This window comes from Dreissena polymorpha, chromosome 9 (genome assembly GCF_020536995.1).
Source record: "Dreissena polymorpha isolate Duluth1 chromosome 9, UMN_Dpol_1.0, whole genome shotgun sequence".
Classification (NCBI taxonomy): Eukaryota; Metazoa; Mollusca; class Bivalvia; order Myida; family Dreissenidae; genus Dreissena; species Dreissena polymorpha.
The window spans coordinates 94,183,666-94,207,698 of NC_068363.1; the positions used below are offsets into that span (position 1 = coordinate 94,183,666).

Consider the following 24,033-nt stretch of genomic DNA (forward strand, 5'->3'; position numbering starts at 1 on the left):
ATATATGGCAAATAAAACGGATTACAATGTAAATCAGTTATTATTTTTTAATTGAACCGATTTGTTTAGGCAAAAAATGATATCAGTTATTTTGGCCGTAAAACCCATTGTTCCAGTACAGTAGCCAGGTGCCTGTGTATTAAGTTGATAAGATAATGATCATCACAGCAGCTTGCTATTACACAGTGTATTCATTCTGCTGGCGTTGTGTTAGATGTCATTTTTATCAGTTTTCAATTATGTGTATCTCTTCGCTTAACTCATTTATTACTTTTTATTAATTACGTACACGTATTAAATTTTATATATTGTTTTTTCTTGTGTTTTTCTCAACCAGAAAGAAATAATAAAACATATAAATAAATATAAAATTCAACATGAAATCATTTTTATTCAATCATATTTTACAAGAAACTTTTAAAAATAGCATTAAACTTAATTGAAGAGCTTACATTGATTCCGCCATAAATCATTACTTCTTATTACTATTATGTTACTATTATGTTATTTAAATAAAAGCACCAATTAAAAAAAACAGTATTGCGTTATTTAAATCGTAAAATTAACCAAAAATTTCCTAACAGAATTCGTTTTTCAGAGGTAGCTCATTCATTTCCCTTAATTCTTTACCTTAGGCATAGCATTAATTACTCAACTCAAAATTAATCCACAGTTTGCAAATAAATGCCCCTAATGTTATTGTAAGCCGCTAATAGGTGTCATTAACACCTCGTTGTAGGTATACCTCTTCTATAAAATCAATTTACCGAAACCTCCACGGCTTTTACTATATAAATCAATTTACCGAACTTGTCATTTACCGAAACCTCCAGCACCCGATACATATTATCTGTATTTCTAATTTCTATCCGAATTAGCATCTGTCCGAAACGCTTTAAGTGAAATATTGTTATCCCTGTTGAACAGCAAATGCGACATATTTTTAGCAAATCTTACATTATAGGTACATGTTTAGAGGTACCAGTATATGTTTCTTTTTTAGATATCCTGTACAATTCATAGAAACATTGTATCCCGGTGTGACCCAAATTCGACGATATAACGGTTACATAAAGCAATATTTCGCAAATAATGAAAGAAATTATATAGCAAAAAATAATAATTTTTAACTCGGCTGTAATACTTTGAAATGATTCCAAGACATTAATCATCCATTTAAATTTAAATCGATAAAAATAGAACATCGTCGAATTTAGATGTCGTCGATTTTGGGTTACGGTAGGATATTATATGCATTGTCATGTTTATTTAAATGTTGTGTACATGGTGTAAGGTAAATTTAAAGAGACATACCCTTAACGCTTAATTTGTCAAGTATATCTGAATTAAGTATCTACAAATTGTATTCTTTGTGTACTTGCAGTTTCTATTTAATGTGTCGCCAAAAGTCTCAATATCGAGGAAGACATTCAACTCATTATAGAAAGTTAAAGAAACTTCATCGAACAATTTATATGGTATTGACAGACCTGCACGCTGAAGTAAACCCAATATCGAAAATCAACCAGAGTCGTAACATATTTTTGTCACGTTATAAATCAAAGAAAGTTCATTTTCTTGGATACATTTCTACATATATTGGTGAATAAATATAAATTACTGCATCAGGGCATATTTTAAGGTTCAAATATTTCAAATGCATCTTACAATAGATGAAAATAACTCATCAGCCTGAAAATCACAATTTTACCCCATTGTCGCTTTGTCACATGACACATGAGTTTTTCATTTGGATACTTACAGATGGACCTTGACATTTTTTGCTGAAATTGTAAACATTACTTTGTTTTTATGAAATCTATTACAGTCTTCGAAATTAGCTTTGAAAATTTACATACCAGTTGGCCAGTTACTTAAGACTTTTTACATGCCCAACATATTTTATACATGCCCAAACTTTTTTAACCAAAAATAAAACAAATTACAACATTTTAACACTTACATGCACACATAGTAAAGCAGAACATTTGTTTCAATAGTAGTGAATACGATGACATCTAATCAGTCACTAGAATTAAGACGGTTGATCGTTACACCAGTGCTCTTGAAAAGAGCTTTCTCTGGTGTCTTCGTACCATTTCTTGGCTTCCTTTTTCTTTAAATCATTGTCAATTTTCTATTTTGGAAGTTCTTTATCTGGCTTAGCCCCATCAACATACCTAGGATACTGCATAGCCTCTATGTCGACAATGACATTTGTTTACATTGACGAAAACGGAAGCGTATTACTTGATTGAAATAATCGATTCAAAAGCATCTTCTCGATAAATGTCTAGAGAAAATGTCGATAAGAACAGAATGTGACCGAACTGCATCAGTAAAAACAATAAAGATGATGTGTGCAAGCAGGTGCATGTTGTTAAACCAATCGAATTTCATTGTTTTACAACTTCCGGCAAGGTGTTTGTTCGCAAAATTGAAAAATAGATTTGCAAATATCAAGAATAATTTATGATTTATTTTATAAACTGTCAATTGGCTTAAATAATTTACATGCCTGACGGGCCACAAATGTGATTTTTTTTATGTGCCCGGCTGTAATTTTACTCGCAACGGGCGATCGGGCCTGTGCTAATTTCGAAGACTGCTATTATTTGTGATACTTAAATCTGTTGCATTAAACGACTGATTTCAAAGTGAATCGGGTAATTTGAAATAATGTTTGCTTTGAGTTTGTATTTTACACTTTAATTTGTTTACAAAAGAAGCAAGAATAATTTAAAATACTGGGAAATGCCATTCTGAAGTGAAGACACTTGAGCACATGGTATGTTACTAAAAATAAAAATAACGTCATATGACAGGGTTTTTTTTGGCCCGATTTTATAGCCGAAATTCGGCTATGTTCCCAATCCCAAAAAGTATACTTTTTTCCCAAAAGGTGGCAAAAATTCCCAATTTCCAAAAAAAAAAATATATCGATGGTCCCAATTTAAAATGTCGAACCTACAAAAACACAAGTTTTCAGGAGACGTATTTTTGTTAAACATTTCTTGCACAAAGTCAAATAAAGATTATTTTAAACATTTTTAAAAGTGTCGCATGATGAACCATGTTCGTATGGAACTAATTTGACGTTAAGTTAATAAATCTGCTGTAAAATGTATCTTCGTCATTTAGACTTGCATTTATGTGATGTTTCGGCAAATTGGACAGCTTATTGTAAGAGATTTTGTTTCAATAGAATAAATTTGTCCATTTTTTCCGTTAGATATAGCAAAGCAATGCGTGTTTTTCTGTTTTACACGGTGGAACAGAGGTGACAACCGCAATTCTTTATTTATAGTGTGGCCTCAACTTAGTAACTTGTGGGAACAATTTTTAAAATAACTTGTGGAAACAACTAAGTACGTTGTCCCCACAACTGTTTAAGTTGAGACCTCAGCTTAGTAACTTGTGGCCACAACTTCATAACTTGCTCCCAAAACTTCAACCTAGTAATTTGTTCATTTAACTTATTAAGTTATTCCTTCAACAAAATAACTTGTGGGAACAACTTATTTATTAAGTTGAGGCCTCAGCTCAGAAACTTGTGGCGACAACTTCATAACTTGTTCCCACAACTTATTAGTTGTTGCCTCAACTAAATAACTTGTGGGACCAACTAACTATGTTGAGGCCACTAATTTAAGTTTAACCAATAAGATCGGGCTTTTCATCTTTACCGTTTTATCACAATTAGTACCCCTTATTTTACTAGATGCTCGGGTTCGAGCACTATCCCTGTTAGCTATGGATCCCCCGTTCGAGCCCTATCTGAGCACTTGCCATGTAAGCCATGGATTTCAGATTTGAGCCCCTATCTGAGAGATCGCCAAGTTAGCGACTTGGTTCAGGGTTTGAACCCTGGTGTGAAAACTAGGCACATAAGCGACGGATTCCGGTTGGGAATCCAGGTCTGATACCCCCCTTTTTAAACGATGGGTCTTTGGGTTTTAGCCCCAGTCTAAGGACTTTCCCTGTAAGCGACTTGGATCCCAGTCTGAGCATTCGCTCCCTACGTAACGGATCCTGGTTTGGATGCCCTGCTTGAGCACTCACCCTGTATGCTATGGGCCCCGGGCTCAAATCCCGGTTTAAGTACTTGCCATTTAAGCGAACGGACCCTGATCAAAGTCCTAGTCTTAGCGCCGGACCCGAAAAATGCGGGATTTATAGCTTACAGGGCTAGTGCTCAGACCGGCGCTAGAACCAGAACACCCATAGCTTGCGAGGCTAGCTCTCATTTCGGGACTCGAACGCGGGAAATGTTGCTTACGAAGCTTGTGCTCATTTCGGCAGCCGGTCGCTTAGAAGGCGAGTGCTCAGTATGGTATGTTAGCGACGGCTGTTTGGTTCAAGTCCCTGTGTGAACCTTTAGCTTTCGGTGCGAACGCTCAGACTGAGGGTCGCAACCGGGATCCTTCCCTTACTGGGTAAGTGGTAAGACACAGGCTTGAACCCGGGATCCATAGCTTTCAGGGCTAGTACTCAGACTGGGGCTCGAACCCGGGACCGGTCACTGTTGGTGCAAATTCTCACATCGGAATTCGAGCCGTCGCTTATAGGGTAAATCCTCAAACCGAGGATTGATCTAGAGACCCAAAGCTTTCAGGGCTAGTGCTCGTACTATGATTCGAAACCCGGGGCCGTCGATAACTCCTAATTAGATTTTCAGACCGTCGAAAACTTAGGCATCTTGCACTCGCCTCGTAAACGATGGTTCCCGGGATCGAGCTCCGGTCAGAGGAATCGCCCTTTACAAGAAGGGTCCCGGGTTCAAATCCAAAAAACATGGGACTCGAAACCGGGACCCGACGCGTACGTTGCTAGTGCTCAGACCGGGGATGGAACCCTGAACCCAGTCGCAAACAAGGCAAGTGCTCAGACAGGGACTCAATCCCGGGATCCATAGCTTACAGGGATAGTGCTCAAATCGGCGCACAATATTACGCGTATACAGGTACTAAACGTGATAAAACGGTAAAGATGAAACGGCCTATCTGATTGCTTAAACTATGTTGTGGTCGAAGCTTAATAAGTTGTTCCCACAACACATTAAGTTGTGGTTATAACATAGTAACTTGCGGCCAGAAGTTATTAAGTTGAAGGAACAACTTACTATGTTGAAACCTCAACTTAATAAGTTGTAGGAACAAGCTATTAGTTGCGGCCACAAGTTACTAAGTTAATACCTCAACATTTTATATTATTTTGATATCTTTTTGCGTTTATCAATGCTATAAAATGTACATCATTTAATTTTTTGATAAGCGAACGTTTACGTTTAGTCAATTTGCCTTAACATACATGGCTATATTGATACTTTAATATATTAATAAGCGTGCAAAATGCCGACATAACAATTGTTTTCAGCTTCGTTATTTTGACTTCAAGCAATTGCGGTTCGTCATTACATCACGTGACTTTATGGAGCTGTTGCGATTGGTTAACTATTTTGTTGTTTTGGGGGTATATGTGCATTGATTTCACGCTTTGCACAGTATCAAAATCGCGAAATGCCAAAAATGTAGGTTCGTCATTTTAAATTGGGACCATCGATATACTTTTTTTTTTTTTTTTAGAAAGAAGTCTTTTGTGTATTTTTCTCAATTTTAATTCAATTACTCTAACAAAGTATTATATGATTTTTTTCTTTTAATTTGAATGATTATAAAGAGTTATATAAAATTTAGTAAAAAGGCTAATGAATTTATTTTCCCAATTTCATGAAAATGCCGATAAAATTCCCAATTCCAAAGCCATGGGCTATCTTCCCAAAAAATGGAAAAAAAAAACCTGTATGACCGTGAAATCTCGGGAGATTCTCATTAAAAAAATGTTTGCTACCGCTGTTTTTCTCGATATATTAGAGCAAAAAATATAACTCCGAGACATTGACTATTATTAACCAGGTTTTCAGAAGATTTTTTTTTTTACTGGTTATTAGATTGGCGAATTCGGGCGGGCAGAACAAGCTTGTCCACTCTCTAATTCAAATACACACATGTAGTTTAAATCTGATCTTTACCAAACTTGGTCAGAAGTTGTGTCTAGACAATATCTAGGTCAAGTTCGAATATGGGTCATGCCTGTTGAAAAACTAGGTCACGGGGTCACTTAGTGCGTTTTAAACATTGAGCATGTTGTCCGCACTCTAATTCAAATAGTTTTCATCCGATCTTAACGAAACTTGGTTCAAAGTTGTATCTATACAATATCTAGGTCATGTTCGAATATGGGTCATGCTGGGTTGAAAACTATGTCAAGTGGTCACTTAATCGATTTAAACATTGAGCATGTTGTCCGCTCTCCAATTCAAACAGTTTTCATCCGATCTGTAGGAAATTTGGTCAGAAGTTGTATCTAGACAATATCAAGGTCAAGTTCAAATTTGGGTTATGCCGGGTTAAAAATTAGGTCACAGGGTCACTTAGTGCGTTTTAAACATTGAGCATGTTGTCCGCTCTCTAATTCAAATAGTTTTCATCTGTTCTTTACGTAACTTTGTCAGAAGTGGTATCTAGACAATATCTAGGTCAAGTACGAATATGGGTCAGGCCGGGTCAGAAACTAGGTCACGGGGTCGAAAAACAGATTGATTTTGAAACAGGGGGGGGGGGGTAATTGTGATGAACAATCAGTAGCAATGCACATTTTGAGTTGCAGCTGTCTCCCTTTATCTGACTTTTTTTATTGAAACCTGATTTTGTGACAGTTTTGCTCCTTGTTTACTGTATAATATATATATATAAATATATATGTATATACAGGTATTTTTTTACCTGCGAGTCCTGTGTTTCGTGGACTCACAAAATCCTCTGGGGATGCAAAGTTTCGAATAATGTGAGTCCCAAAAATGAATTGAAACTTAAAATATATATATATATATATATAGTTTAATATTTGGACTCGTTCTTTCAATTCGGGGACTCATAGATTTGCAAGTTATCGAGTCCCAGGACTAGGCAGTGATTCATTTTGCCGTGCGTCTCGCGTGCCAGATGCAAGTTTTTTTCTGGGGACGCATCATTCTCAAACATGTGCGTTTTCGGGACGCATTGTTTAAAACCTCCGATTTTCAACATCGTCAAAGTTGTACATGATACCGAGTACAATTCGTGGATATAAGCAAATCACATTTCAACACCGTTTTGAAAAAGTAGAACGGAAGTCACATTACTACATTGGGAATGTAGTAACATATTTTGATTGGTTGAAATATATCAAGTATCCAATCAGTTACGGCATTTTATTAAAAGTTTGTTGGACGATTAATTGGCTTTCCCGTATGATAAGCAAAGAAAATGCGACCGAAAAAGGTTTTCAAAAACAATTTATACTCGCTGTGTAGATATTTATCGATAACGCAGCCTCGATGTAAACCATGTGGTTTAAATATGAAGAATAAACAGCGAAAACACAGTTTTCATTCGTCTGTTGTGAGCGCAGACAGTTACAGTTATTATTTATGTAGTAAAGCGATGTTATTATACTTTTCAGGATTAATTTAGCAGTGTTGTTTTTTCTAAAGTGACAATGAAAATTTGCAAGTTCTGAAATAAATAGCATTATTTTTATACGGTACATACATAATAGTGATACAGATTGTACAGTATTCCGTCCTATGTTACGTAGAATGTAAGTACATATAACAACACAGACATCTGCTGTTCATACTGCAGGATGTGAGAGGGGGATTTCTATACAGAATAAGGTCTTGACCAAATTCATGAACAGGTTTACTGTAGGGAAACAAGACAAACTCATGAGAGTGCAGTTGTGCAATTTCGCCCGTAATGAATTTGTGGAAAAAGCTCTCCCTGTTTGGAGAAAAAACAAGGCGAGAAGGCTTTACACCTTACATACAGTATTACTGTTGTTACACTAAATCTGTATTGAAGTTGTAAACCTTTTGACCAAAGGAAAAATTGTATGATGTCACACTGTTTGAAAGGGCTAATTTTGACCAAAATATTATAAACAATTTATTAAAAGTCTAGTCAGTCCAAACTGTTAAAGATGTAAAAAGCTTTGTTTAAGATGTTACAATGTATATGTTTCACTGGTTGTTATTAAAAGTAAAACAAATAAAGATTTTACTTGCTATAAACCTATTTCTGTTTTTAGCTGTAAAATTGCATGAAAGAGCCTCTCGTTAAGGTGTATCATGTTAAGTGGATTATTTGTAACGAATTTACAAAGACACAATCTGGGACCCATTGTTTTCAGTTTTGACCCATTGTTTCAAAATATGCGAGTCCCAGGGACTCAATGAGTCCCTGGGACTCGCATATTTTGAAACAATGAGTCATTGATGTAGATTTCAAAATGAATCACTGCTAGGTTGCGAAAATTTGTAAAAATATCACTGTATATATGTATATGAATATATGTATTAATGTATTAACTTCATATATATATGTGGTTTTCTTAACCAGATAATTAAATATTATAAAATACCTAATTTGTACAACTTGTTTATATTTTTTGCCGTATTACATATATATATATATATATATATATATATATATATATATATATATATATATATATATATATATATATATATATATATATATATCAATGTATATATATATATATATATGAAGTTAATTAGATAATATAACACTTTGTACAAATTAAGTACTTTATAATATTAATATTATTATTACATATTTAAATGTCAGTTTTAGAATCGTATTTAAAAAAACAAAACAAAAAAAAACGCAAAATATTGTTTTTTAAGACATATTTTGTTTTCTGTGTCCTGTTAGGTGTCGGACGCCACATTTGGCCAGAAGGACTCGGACGGAGAAGAGGAAGGGAGCGATCCCTCGGTTTAAAACTGCGATCACTCATCCTGGTACGGTATAAACCATTGATTTAGACCTTTGTTTTAGTGAATCCATGGCTATTGAATGTGTCATCTGTCATTGTATAGTGACGTTATAAACGATTACGCAAAATGTTCGTTAGCTTAATGGGATGCAAAAAACATTGTTATAAACTCTTTCAGTCTTTAACATTAAAATGATTTAACTCGGCTTCACTTCATCATAAATGTCTATTGGTTTTTAGCTCACCTGAACACAACGTGCTCATGGTGAGCTATTGTGATCGCCTTTTGTCCGTCGTGCGTTGTTTTGCGTCAACATTTACCTTGTTAACACTCTAGAGGCCACATTTATTGTCCAATCTTCATGAAACTTACTCAGAACATGTGTCCCAATGATATCTTGGACGAGTTCAAAAATGGTTCTGGTTGGTTGAAAAACATGGCCGCCAGGGGGCGTGGCAGTTTTCCTTATATGGCTATAGTAAAACCTTGTTAACACTCTAGAAGTCACATTTTTAGTCCAATCTTCATGAAACTTTGTCAGAACATGTGTCCCAATAATATCTTGGATGAGTTCGAAAATGGTTCCGGTTGGTTGAAAAACATTGCTGCCAGGGGGCGTGGCAGTTTTCCTTATATGGCTATAGTAAAACCTTGTTAACACTGTAGAAGTCCCATTTTTAGTCCAATCTTCATGAAACTTTGTCAAAACATGTGTCCCAATAATATCTTGGACTGTTCGAAAATTGTTCCAGTTGAATGAAAAACATGGTAACCATGGGGCAGGACAGTTTTCCTTATATGGCTTTACTGTATGGTAAAACCTTGTTAACATTCTAGAAGTCACATTTGTGGTCCAATGCTCATGAAACTTGGTACGAATATTTGAACTAATAATATCTTGGCTGAGTTCGAAAATGGTTGAGATGCGTTAAAAAACATGGACGAAAGGGGGCGTGGCATTTTTCCTTATATGGCTATGTAGTAAAACCTTGTTAACACTCTAGAAGTCACATTTATTATCCATTCTTTATTAAACTTGATCAGAACATTTGTTCTAACGATAGCTCGGGTGAGTTTGAAAATGGTTATGGTTCGTTGAAAAACATGGCCGCCAGGGGGGGGGGCAGTTGTCCTTATATGGCTTAATAAGTGAAAACTTGTTGACACTATATTAGCCACATTTATTGGCCAATCTTCATGAAACTTGGCAGAGATTGAAACTGGGTCATATGAGCTCAAAAACTAGGTCACAAGGTCAAATAAACATGTTAAAAGTCACTTTTTTGGGTCCAAAATAATCTTCATGAATCAGCTTGCATTTTTTCAGAATAGTCTACGGTAGTTCTTTTGGCTTTCAGGTGAGCGCCTTAGGGCCTGATCGCCCTCTTGTTTATCTTGAGTTTCTACCATTAGTCAATAAAGTTTATCTATTCAAGCTAGATAATCTGTTTGCAGTAATAGCCTTAACTATCATGCATGTGTATTATTGAGAATAAATATAACTTTTACTGGATTGATGTTGACTGCTAAATAATGAGATTTTACCCTTAATGCATAATACTGTATTACGGTTTATCAACACATAATTAAAATAGATGTTATCGTACCTTAACAAACTGTAATGTATGGTAAATTTCTCTCATTTTTTTGTGGACTCAGACCCATTATCATATAAAATACTCCTTATTATGCTCCCTTTCGAAGAAGAGGGGGTATATTGCTTTGCACATGTCGGTCCGTCAGTCTGTTGGTCCGTCCACCAGATGGTTTCCGCATGATAACTCAAGAACGCATAGGCCTAGGATCATGAAACTTCATCGGTACATTGATCATGACTGGCAGATGACCCCTATAGATTTTGAGGTCACTAGGTCAAAGTTCACAGGTCAAGGTCACGGTGACTGGAAATAGGAAAATGGTTTCCGGATGATAACTCAGGAACGCTTACGCCTGGGATCATAAAACTTTATAGGGACATTGGTCATTACCGGCAGATGACCCCTATTGATTTTGAGGTCACTAGGTCAAAGGTCACAGGTCAAGGTCACAGTGACTGGAAATAGGAAAATGGTTTCCGGATGATAACTCAAGAACGCTTATGCCTGGGATCAACTTCATAGGGACATTGGTAATGACCGGCAGATGACCCCTTTTGATTTTCAGGTCACAAGGTCAAAGGTCAAGGTCACAGTGACTTAGAGCAGTAAAATGGTTAACTGGAAATAGGAAAATGGTCTCGGCACTATAACACAAAAAAACTTTACACCTGGGATCATGAAACTTCATAGGGACATTGGTCATAACTGGCAGATGACCCCTATTGATTTTGAGGTCACAGTGACTGGAAATAGGTAAATGGTTTCCGGATGATAACTCAAGAACGCTTACGCCTGGGATCATGAAACTTCATAGGGACATTGGTAATGACCGATACATGACCCCTATTGATTTTCAGGTCACAAGGTCAAAGGTCAAGTCCGCCGCCGCCACCACCACCACCACCTCCACCACCACCACCTCCACCACCACCACCACCACCGTGACAACGTTCACAGTGACAAAAAATGTATTCACACAATGGCTGCCACTACAACTGACCAGTGCCCCAGATAAGCTGCGTATCTGCGTCTTTTACCCTATTAAAATGTTTAAAAACGCAAAGAAATACAATATCATGCGTATTGAAAACGCAACCAATTTGACTTTTTCGCAAACTCGTCAAATGGGATGCGTACAATTCAATGGCTTCGATCGAAAATGCTTTTCTCATTTTCGGTATTTTCTTTTTTTATCGTAACGAGGCGATGCTTTCAATCAGCAAGCACCTGGATTTTGGAGCAAGAAACAGTCAAAGTAAATAAAACGCTCTGCGGACTAGATTTCATAGTAAAATAAAGCGTCTTACCAAATAATTTACGACGACATACATGCGTTTTCAATCTGACTCAATCGTTTTATAACTCAGTTCACCCTATTTCAAGAATGAAATCACCCTATTTTTCAAAATCAAAGGGTGAAAACCCTATTTCCCAAATAATTATCTGGGCCACTGAACTGACAGTCCATATGGGGGCATGCATGTTTTACAAACAGACCTTGTTTAAAAATTTCAATGCATTTTTGGGACTTGCATATTTCGAAACTTTGCATCATCAGAGTTTTTTTGTGAGTCTAGGACGAGGGATCTCAGGTAACAAAATCACTGGGTATCACTTATTTTCACATTACATATGCAATTGGACATAATTATGTAATACTTCTAATAAAATGGCATTAATACTCTACTTTTTGTAAGACATTTATAATGATGACTACATTTACATGTTATTACTTTATTTTTTATTTAACCTTGTGTAGGAGTATGTGAACCGATTGTTAGCAGAAAATGCGCTGGAAAGAATGCTTTTGTGAATTGCCAAAATATAGGAGAATTTGTGTGCCCTGATATACAGAGAAATGGTTTGTATTTTAATCTTAAATTATACGAACAATATAATTATGAAACAAAACTGCTCACACTCTCTTTTGGCAGTCAAGCTGAAACGAATCAAAGTCTTTCTCTTCATCTGCATAGTCATCAATAGATTAACAAATGATTATGAGATTGCACAGAGAATACATGTAAGTTTGTCTAACAGAATTGCATGTGATACCATTTTTGCCCAATGATCTCGCAGGTTCTTTGTATCTCCAGTTTAGCCCAATAAACAGTATCATTTCATGACTAGTTTCAGTACTTGGGAATTTGGTTTTCCGGCGATACTTACCTATTACAGATTCCTGATTACATTATCGTATGTCCGCATGTTAAAAAACATGCATACGTCTTTAACTTATTTTTATGTCCCCGAAGGTGGGCAAATAGTGATCGCACTGTCCGTCTGTCTGTCCATCTGAAATTCCGTCACACTTTTAGTTTAGGTTTCAAAAAATGTGGAAAAATACTTTGCGTTTAGGTTAACAAAAATGTGGAAAAGTGGGGCATATGTCATCCTATGGTGACAGCTCTCTTTGACAGATATCTTTTTCCCGTCTTATAATAAGCTTAATACAAACTACGGTCCAATCAACGCAAAAGTCTGGACCCCATCTTATAGTACATCCGCCTTATAATCAAGTAATTAGGTCTCAGAAATAAACTTTTCCACTCTTTCCCAACCACTGCAAAGGTATTGACTCGTAACAAGCATATCTCCATTCTATATTCTGTTTCCCAACCGCTGCAAAGGTATTGACTCGTAACAAACATATCTCTGTTCTATATTCTGTTTCCCAACGGCTGCAAAGGTATTGACTCGTAACAAACATATCTCCATTCTATATTCTGTTTCCCAACCGCTGCAAAGGTATTGACTCGTAACGAACATATCTCCGTTCTATATTCTGTTTCCCAACCGCTGCAAAGGTATTGACTCGTAACAAGCATATCTCCATTCTATATTCTGTTTCCCAACCGCTGCAAAGGTATTGACTCGTAACAAGCATATCTCCATTCTATATTCTGTTTCCCAACCGCTGCAAAGGTATTGACTCGTAACGAACATATCTCCGTTCTATATTCTGTTTCCCAACGCTGCAAAGGTATTGACTCGTAACAAGCATATCTCTGTTCTATACTCTGTCAACCGCTGCAAATGTATTGACTCGTAACAAACATATCTCCGTTCTATATTCTGTTTCCCAACCACTGCAAAGGTATTGACTCGTAACAAACATATCTCCATTCTATATTCTGTTTCCCAACCACTGCAAAGGTTTGACTTGTAACAAGCATATCTCTGTTCTATATTCTGTTTCCCAACCGCTGCAAAGGTATTGACTTGTAACAAACATATCTCCATTCTATATTCTGTTTCCCAACCACTGTAAAGGTATTGACTCGTAACAAGCATATCTCTGTTCTATATTCTGTTTCCCAACCGCTGCAAAGGTATTGACTCGTAACAAACATATCTCTGTTCTATATTCTGTTTTCCAACCGCTGCAAAGGTATTGACTCGTACAAGCATATCTCTGTTCTATATTCTGTTTCCCAACCACTGCAAAGGTATTGACTCGTAACAAGCATATCTCTGTTCTATATTCTGTTTCCCAACCACTGCAAAGGTATTGACTCGTAACAAGCATATCTCCATTCTATATTCTGTTTCCCAACCACTGCAAAGGTATTGACTTGTAACAAGCATATCTCTGTTCTATATTCTGTTTCCCAACCGCTGCAAAGGTATTGACTCGTAACAAACATATCTCCATTCTATATTCTGTTTCCCAACCACTGCAAAGGTATTGACTCGTAACAAACATATCTCCATTCTATATTCTGTTTCCCAACCACTGCAAAGGTTTGACTTGTAACAAGCATATCTCTGTTCTATATTCTGTTTCCCAACCACTGCAAAGGTTTGACTTGTAACAAGCATATCTCCGTTCTATATTCTGTTTCCCAACCGCTGCAAAGGTATTGACTTGTAACAAACATATCTCCATTCTATATTCTGTTTCCCAACCACTGCAAAGGTATTGACTCGTAACAAGCATATCTCTGTTCTATATTCTGTTTCCCAACCACTGCAAAGGTATTGACTCGTAACAAGCATATCTCTGTTCTATATTCTGTTTCCCAACCACTGCAAAGGTATTGACTCGTAACAAACATATCTCTGTTCTATATTCTGTTTCCCAACCACTGCAAAGGTATTGACTCGTAACAAGCATATCTCTGTTCTATATTCTGTTTCCCAACGGCTGCAAAGGTATTGACTCGTAACAAACATATCTCCATTCTATATTCTGTTTCCCAACCGCTGCAAAGGTATTGACTCGTAACAAGCATATCTCTGTTCTATATTCTGTTTTCCAACCACTGCAACGGTATTGACTCGTAACAAGCATATCTCTGTTCTATATTCTGTTTCTCAACCGCTGCAAAGGTATTGACTCGTAACAAACATATCTCTGTTCTATATTCTGTTTCCCAACCGCTGCAAAGGTATTGACTCGTACAAACATATCTCCGTTCTATATTCTGTTTTCCAACCACTGCAAAGGTTTGACTTGTAACAAGCATATCTCCGTTCTATATTCTGTTTCCAAACTTGGCATTATTAACCCATAGTCTTCATTGTATATACAAAAATTTAAACTATTCGAATAGGGAAATAAATGCAAACAGATAATCCATTCAAATCATGGAGGATTTTCTCTTGTTAACTTAAAGGGAGGTGCCCTCTGTGATGAGACTGAATTGTTCTTTAGTGTTTGGCTTACCGACACCAAGAAGTTCGAGTTCATATTTTCGTCAACGGCTGTTCCGGCACAGGAGACCACATACATGTGCATGAACATCAAACTTCCGGTTGACACGGTGTGTAACATGATCGCCTTTGAACCAATCATAGACAACATTGAAATCATGCATCACATACTCGTCTGTGGTTGTCCCGACTTTAGTAGGGTTTAGCCCAGGGCCCGTATTCCCCAACCGATTCTTAGACTTAAGTGTTAAAATGTAGAATACTTTGAAAACGGTAATGCGGTTAAAGTACTAGTAAGTCAAGTATAGCATGGCAGTTAAAAGCAATAATATATAATATATCAATACAATAAGCACCATTTTTAGCTAGTATATGTGCAAAGTCTGAGGTAATTTTATTGGGTGTAAATCTATTCTTTATTCTTAAGTCAAAGAATGGGTTGATGGATACGGGCCTAGGTCAGTTCGTCTGTCTGTCGGTCGGTCAGTCTGTGCGTCAGTCCGAAAACTTTAATATTGGCCATAACTTTTGCAATATTGAAGATAGCAACTTGATATTTGGCATGCATGTGTATCTCATAAGTTGCACATTTTGAGTGGTGAAAGGTCAAGGTCATCCTTCAAGGTCAAAGGTAAAAAAACAAACCAAGGGAAGTAACAAGCTTTAAAGGGAGATAATTTCTATACCTGCCAAATGGTAAATAGATATGTTGTTTCAAAGCGGCGCAGTAGGGGGCTTTGTGTTTCTGACAAACACATCTCTTGTTGATAAAATATTACGATAAAACATAGTTGTCATGACATAGTTTCCTGAAACTGTATACATTGATAAGTTGATCATTTCTGGAGATTATACATGAGAAATATTAAAGTTTCAATAGCTGAACTTGTACACCTATTGACAAAAAATAACTTCTTTAACAAAATTAATTTTTTTAGAGTGTCAACTTTCATCGCATTGTTTGAAAGTATAATTGCACAGTATCTGAAAACAATATTTATTGCAACAAGTGGGTAAAAATACACTTTTTTGTTGTGAATTAAATAGCTACGGTGAATATCTGCTTAACACTGAAATCCTTGATTTCCGGTAGAAACCACACCTGGCCCGCTGAATCAATCGTGGTCATGTATTGTAGCCACAATATCTTTGGCGAATACCCAGCTAGCCAGGTAAATTTGACCCACTTTGACTCAAAATCAAATTATTCCCCTGAAAGGTGACAAGGGCAGTTCCACCCTATAGATGCACTTTACAAAGAGGCTGGTGAACCTGTAAATGAACTTTGAAATACACACACACACATTTGTAGTACATGCAATACCCCTACATGATTGTGTTCTGTTAGCGATTATTATCTTAATAGGTGCCATACGGCCTTGGTGTTGGATAAGAAATACTGATCAGCCAAGGGTCACACATATTTGCAGGAAATGTACTGTTCCATTTACTTATAAAACGTGAGTCACCCATATTGCATTGGGGTAAGATGCAGAGAGGGATAGTGACACGTGCCCACCTGTGCCCCCCCCCCCCCAAGTAAATAAGTGCCTGTCGAATGTGCAACGTTACCCAGTAGAGTGTATAATACCGATCAAAATCTTTAAAAAAAGTCTGCAGTACATTTATAGGCACAATCAAACCCTATCTTCTCATCAGTATATATTTACATGATTTACGTTTAGTCTTGACCATTAAAAAACTGCAAATCAAACCATGGCGTTTCTTCTGTTCAGATCATTTCGATGTAGACAAATAACATTGTTTTCCGCACTTCGTTTTACCAGTCGTGTATCTTGATCAGCTATCTTACTTCATGATCAATGTGTGTCCTTTCAGGGAAGTCAATGATAACAGAGTTGATATGGAACGGGACCAGGGTCCAGTATCTGACGATGTCTTCAACTACAACGTTCCAACAATCCACAGGTAAATGGCATTAAAACAAAATCTCTGTTATATTATACAAGCATCTCATTTCAGGTACGGCATATGGTTGTCAAAGTTTACTGGTATTATTTGTAAATGTTGCCTGGATAACATAAAAATGATGCGTTTGTTCTATGCACAAGGCTTGCAAGCTCTGTTTAAAAAATGTTTATCTTATACCCAATCACCATAAACTATATCATTTTTCCAATATTCACTGCCTGATTGAGCAAGGGCTGAGTGCGCTTCTAGAGCAGCAGTTCATTGATCTCGTCTGACAAAACCAAGGTAACCCTAACCCAAACCAAGGCGAATGCAAAAGCTAATCTGGGACAACACTTAATGCACATGCATTAAGCAGGCGCTTCCCAGAGCATGGTTCAAATACAACATGGGTATCTGTAGACACATAGGTGAGTACCCATAGACACATAGGTATCTGTAGACACATAGGTGAGTACCCATAGACACATAGGTATCTGTAGACACATAGGTGAGTACCCATAGACACATAGGTATCTGTAGACACATAGGTGAGTACCCATAGACACATAGGTATCTGTAGACACATAGGTGAGTACCCATAGACACATAGGTATCTGTAGACACATAGGTGAGTACCCATAGACACATAGGTATCTGTAGGCACATAGGTGAGTACCATTTGAAAATTATAATTCATATGTAATATTTATGCGGCCAAGGTTTTGGATTTCAGTTTGTGGCTAAACTCAAAGGCGCTCACACTGCAGCGGACAAGACATGCTACTTCAAGCTCACCAAATTACCCCCAAGGTTTTCCAAACAGAGAAAAGAGTTGGAAAGCGACAAGGGAGGTAAGCCACGAGGGCACGACCAACAGGAAGCAGACCGACAGAGTTCTGGTCCCCTCATTTCGATGGGACAACACCATGTCCAATAACATCCTGGCTGTTGTTAGCGGTGATGGGAAACAGGGCCCTGATATGGAGATGTGCAATGGTTCGTGTGCAGAAAATGTCAATAACAGTTTTGTAACATTATGTTGTCCCTTTTTTTTCATCTTGGGTTAGTTTTCGCAACTTGTGCAAGTCTAAATCTTCAGATACATTTAAGACATAGAAACATATTGACAAGTTCACAAACTATGTATAACATGTATTGCACTGTATGGGCCTAAAACTATCATATAAATAAATAAGGACGAATGTATGTACTCTTGATGATTTATGCATCTGTTTTTAGAAAATGTGTTCTTTCCGGCAGCTATTTCTTTCATCAGCATGTTGCTTTCTGTTTGAGTTCTTCATATTGCTGAACAAAGTACATCATAACATTATTCATTTTTCACTCAGGAGTAATCGGCACCTTCCATCCTGTGTTAGCGGGTGACAATTACAGTGTCCATATAGTCCCAAATCACAGAGGCAGACTCGGGTAGGCAATTACAGTGTCCATATAGTCCCAAATCACAGAGGCAGACTTGGGTAGGCAATTACAGTGTCCATATAGTCCCAAATCACAGAGGCAGACTCGGGTAGGCAATTACAGTGTCCATATAGTCCCAAATCACAGAGGCAGGCTAAGGTAGGCAATTACAGTGTCCATATAGTCCCAAATCACAGAGGCAGGCTAAGGTAGGCAATAACAGTGTCCATATAGTCCCAAACCACAGAGGCAGGCTAAGGTAGGCAATTACAGTGTCCATATAGTCCCAAATCACAGAGGCAGGCTAAGGTAGGCAATAACAGTGTCCATAGAGTCCCAAATCACAGAGGCAGCCTAAGGTAGGCAATTACAGTTTGCATATAGTCCCAAATCACAGAGGCAGGCTAAGGAAGGCAATAACAGTGTCCATATAGTCCCAAATCACAGAGGCAGGCTAAGGTAGGCAATTACAGTGTCCATATAGTCCCAAATCACAGAGGCAGGCTAAGGTAGGCAATTACAGTGTCCAGATAGTCCCAAACCACAGAGGCAGGCTAAGGTAGGCAATTACAGTGTCCATATAGTCCCAAATCACAGAGGCAGGCTAATGTAGGCAATTACAGTGTCCATATAGTCCCAAATCACAGAGGCAGGCTAAGGTAGGCAATTACAGTGTCCATATAGTCCCAAACCACAGAGGCAGACTAAGGTAGGCAATTACAGTGTCCATATAGTCCCAAATCACAGAGGCAGGCTAAGGTAGGCAATTACAGTGTCCATATAGTCCCAAATCACAGAGGCAGGCTAAGAAGGCAATTACAGTGTCCATATAGTCCCAAACCACAGAGGCAGGCTAAGGTAGGCAATTACAGTGTCCATATAGTCCCAAATCACAGAGGCAGGCTAAGGTAGGCAATTACAGTGTCCATATAGTCCCAAATCACAGAGGCAGGCTAATGTAGGCAATTACAGTGTCCATATAGTCCCAAATCACAGAGGCAGGCTAATGTAGGCGATAACAGTGTCCATATAGTCCCAAATCACAGAGGCAGGCTAAGGTAGGCAATTACAGTGTCCATATAGTCCCAAATCACAAATCACAGAGGCAGGCTAAGGTAGGCAATTACAGTGTCCATATAGTCCCAAATCGCAGAGGCAGGCTAAGGTAGGCAATTACAGTGTCCAAATAGTCCCAAACCACAGAGGCAGGCTAAGGTAGGCAATTACAGTGTCCATATAGTCCCAAATCACAGAGGCAGGCTAAGGTAGGCAATTACAGTGTCCATATAGTCCCAAATCACAGAGGCAGGCTAATGTAGGCAATTACAGTGTCCATATAGTCCCAAATCACAGAGGCAGGCTAAGGTAGGCAATTACAGTGTCCATATAGTCCCAAATCACAGAGGCAGACTAAGGTAGGCAATTACAGTGTCCATATAGTCCCAAATCACAGAGGCAGGCTAAGGTAGGCAATTACAGTGTCCATATAGTCCCAAACCACAGAGGCAGGCTAAGGTAGGCAATTACAGTGTCCATATAGTCCCAAACCACAGAGGCAGGCTAAGGTAGGCAATTACAGTGTCCATATAGTCCCAAATCGCAGAGGCAGGCTAAGGTAGGCAATTACAGTGTCCAAATAGTCCCAAACCACAGAGGCAGGCTAAGGTAGGCAATTACAGTGTCCATATAGTCCCAAATCACAGAGGCAGGCTAAGGTAGGCAATTACAGTGTCCATATAGTCCCCAATCACAGAGGCAGGCTAATGTAGGCAATTACAGTGTCCATATAGTCCCAAATCACAGAGGCAGGCTAATGTAGGCAATTACAGTGTCCATATAGTCCCAAATCACAGAGGCAGGCTAAGGTAGGCAATTACAGTGTCCATATAGTCCCAAATCACAGAGGCAGGCTAAGGTAGGCAATTACAGTGTCCATATAGTCCCAAATCACAGAGGCAGGCTAAGGTAGGCAATTACAGTGTCCATATAGTCCCAAATCACAGAGGCAGGCTAAGGTAGGCAATTACAGTGTCCATATAGTCCCAAATCACAGAGGCAGGCTAATGTAGGCAATTACAGTGTCCATATAGTCCCAAATCACAGAGGCAGGCTAATGTAGGCAATTACAGTGTCCATATAGTCCCAAATCACAGAGGCAGGCTAAGGTAGGCAATTACAGTGTCCATATAGTCCCAAATCACAGAGGCAGGCTAAGGTAGGCAATTACAGTGTCCATATAGTCCCAAATCACAGAGGCAGGCTAAGGTAGGCAATTACAGTGTCCATATAGTCCCAAATCACAGAGGCAGGCTAATGTAGGCAATTACAGTGTCCATATAGTCCCAAATCACAGAGGCAGGCTAAGGTAGGCAATTACAGTGTCTAGATAGTCTCAAACCACAAGGAAGGCTAAGGTAGGCAATAACAATGTCCAGATAGTCCCAAACCATAGAGGCAGGCTAAGGTAGGCAATTGCAGTGTCCAGATAGTCCCAAACCATAGAGGAAGGCTAAGGTAGGCAATTACAATGTCACACTGTTCAACTCACACATGTATGGTCTGCAGTACTTTTATTGAAATTAATGTGAAACTAACAGGGTAACTTATGAGATTAGACTCTTAATGTATAAAAATAAGACAATAGAGTGCAATGTGGTCCTATTTCGTCATTGAGAAGGTACATGATGATCAACACATCACCATCTTTCGGCTGAGTTTACAGGAAGCAGTGGTTTTATTAAAACCATCTAATAATGGTTAACAAAAACAAGTTAATTTCTGAACAAATTTGTAAATGCCATCCATTTGTCTACAATATTCTTAAACAGACATGTATATTGTAATGTATATTGTAGGCCCTATACTTTAAGACTCATTTTTGTGAATCAAACTAAATAACTTTTTAATCATTATGCACTCAGGAGTTATCGGCAGCTTCAATCGAGTGTTGGCTGGTGACAGCATGCCTACAATGGCCTCCATGTCACAGCCAGTCCAGTCTGCGACCACAAATGGCATGCAGGTCCAGGTGATGGGATTTATCAACACTTTAATATAGGAATTCAGTGAAACAAAAAAAATATTCATTCTACATTTGTATTTATATCCAGCAGGAAGGAGTGTATTGGAATCACTCTATTAGTTGGTTGTCAGCAAAAGATTATCGATCAAACTAAATAAACAATTCATGCAATTTAGTTGAAACATTAAAATATGTCTTCACCATGAAGTGTTTATTTGCAAACATTTGTTATGCCCATTGATCAACACAATCAATCGTTATATGCCCATAGCTAACTAGGCGGTAGAGTGTGTTCATAACATTTCAATTTGTGAAAAAAAGGGTGAGAGATGCCTAATTGGTGAATTGCTGAAGAAGCTTTGTGTCTTGAGTTGCTGTATGGCATTAGGAAGTATTGGGGAACAATTCATAATTCGTCTACCATTCACACAGTTTGCGATGATGTCTGTCACATATGTCAATCCTATGAACTGACTCTGAACTAGGCCCTGCGCAAACTTTGGAACTTGGACGATAACACTTTGTTTCGGAGCTCCAGTTTTACATAGTCCGTTGTTGGCCTAACACTTGGACCATACCAAGCTCTTTTTTTAACACTTTCTCCAACCTTTCCTCTGCAATATCTGACTCGTGCTGTCTTTCAGGAGGCGAAGTTTTACAAGGGAGACCAGCAAGACAGCGTTATCGACGTGAGTAACCACCCCAACAGTGACGGCTCCTCAACACGCAGCTCTCCCCACATGGAGAACCAAGCTGGAGAGAATCAGTGGGAAGGGAATATTAGAGGACTCTTAGGCGGATAGTACTAAACCACAGGCAAGCTAGGGAGGTAATTACCGTGTAACGCTGTGCAACTCACACATGTGTGGTCTTCAGTACTTTAATTGATATAGGTAGAATGTGAAACTAGCAGGGCAACGTATGTGATAAGACTATTTATCTATAAAAATAAGACAAAAGAGCGGAATGTGGTCCTACTTCGTCATTGGGAAGGTATATGATGATTAACACATCACCATTTTTCGGCTGTGTGCACATGACAGTTTTTTTCCCCTGTTTGGGAAAATAGCCCATTGCTTTGGAATTGAGAATTTTATTGACATTTTCAAGAAATTTGGAAAATGGGCACTTTAGTACAACCATATATATTGATATAACTCTGTATTATTCAAATTAAAGGATCAAAATTTTATAAATCATTATTATGTACTTTTTTTATTTGTAATTGAAATACAATTGTGATAAAATAATCATCAGACACTTCTTAAAAAAAAAAAAAAAAAAAAAAATTGGGATTTTTTTTCCAAATTTTGGGAAAAAAGTATACCTTTTGCCACTGGGAACATAGCCGTTATTCGGCTATAAAATCGGGCCAAAAAAAACCCTGCATGATGCAGTGGTTTTAATAAAACCATATAATAATGGTTTTAAAAAGTGAACAAAATTAATTTCAGAAAATTGTAAATGCAGAGCAGTGTCAACAATATTCTTTAACAGACATGTATATTGTAGACCCTATACCAAAGGAATTCCAAAATACATGGTAAATTAACTTATGTCTTAATATGTATCTGTCACTCATCCTATAGCTGTGTTCAGATTGCCGTCTTAGGGACGCAGATTCCGCAGCCTTAACGACCAAGGACGCTGTGTTCAGTGATGGCAAGTTTCTCTACCAGACACGGAACGTTCTCCTAGTCGATTACCCATTCAAGTTATCAGCGGCAAGTCTATCACGTAATTGAGTGTTATAATCTATATATTCAAGTAATAGATTCTTAAACAGTTCAATGTATGCTTTAGGCATCAAAAGCATTCTCGTAAGTCACGGGTGATATATCTTCCTGGTATATAGAATGAATTTATGTATAGACTTTAAATTGACAAAATGGGGCAACAACGTTAATTTGAGTTGATTTATATGTGCCCCGTTTTTTTATAATAAATTGTTTACACGTTAAATAGAGGTATACAAATCTAAAAAGTTAAGAGCTTAATGCACGTGACACATTTGAGCGGTGCTCTGCGTAAACGGGGTTAATTTTTCTATTTTGAAACAACTAATTATAAATAACTAACAAAAGGCGACTAAATGTCGCATGTATCAACTATGTCATGACAAAGTCACATACAGAGGTCAAAAGTCAAATTTGGTTATAAACAAGTTATGTTTGACATAGACAAAGTTTAAAAAATGGAATGTAGGGGCATACCTGTCCTATGGACACCCGTCGTGTTAATAAAGGTCTATGCTAGTGGTATTTTTCTAAGTTTGTGACTTCTATCAGGTCAAGTCTTAAACAATTGCTGTTCGTGAATTCACATGTCCTCTTGTTTTAAAACCATATCATCATAATAAGCTTGGGGGTATCAAATTAACTGACATAAGTTTGTTTATTAGCTCTGCCAAAGCCGGGTACGTCAAACGTATGATAGAGACCTGAAATCACAGTAAATGAATATTGTTTTGTCAGAAAATAGCAGACAACTGTGGGGGAACTTTTAATGTGTGCATGTTACTTTCTTATATATAATAAAACAAATACCAGTTTGTATATACATATATATATCCCTATAAT

General features: G+C 37.7%; 2 protein-coding genes and 1 pseudogene across 6 annotated transcripts in view; 2 read left to right on the plus strand and 1 right to left on the minus strand.

Annotated features, from left to right (window-relative positions):
- LOC127844952 (target of rapamycin complex 2 subunit MAPKAP1-like) overlaps positions 1 to 24,033 on the plus strand; it is a 567,740-nt gene that overhangs the window by 311,943 nt on the left and 231,764 nt on the right. For 2 of the 3 annotated variants that reach the window (XM_052375523.1, XM_052375525.1), the window contains exons 5-6: positions 18,360 to 18,441; positions 21,354 to 21,460. The gene's annotated coding sequence lies outside the window, so the exon portion shown is untranslated. Of the gene's footprint in view, positions 1 to 17,940; positions 18,007 to 18,359; positions 18,442 to 21,353; positions 21,461 to 24,033 lie in introns of those variants that run through there. The other variant, XM_052375526.1, reaches the window with a different exon arrangement.
- The window catches only part of LOC127844950 (ankyrin repeat domain-containing protein 50-like), a 492,344-nt gene that overhangs the window by 192,931 nt on the left and 275,380 nt on the right, over positions 1 to 24,033 (minus strand). The window lies entirely within an intron of this gene.
- The window catches only part of LOC127844953 (target of rapamycin complex 2 subunit MAPKAP1-like), a 225,492-nt pseudogene that overhangs the window by 187,348 nt on the left and 14,111 nt on the right, over positions 1 to 24,033 (plus strand).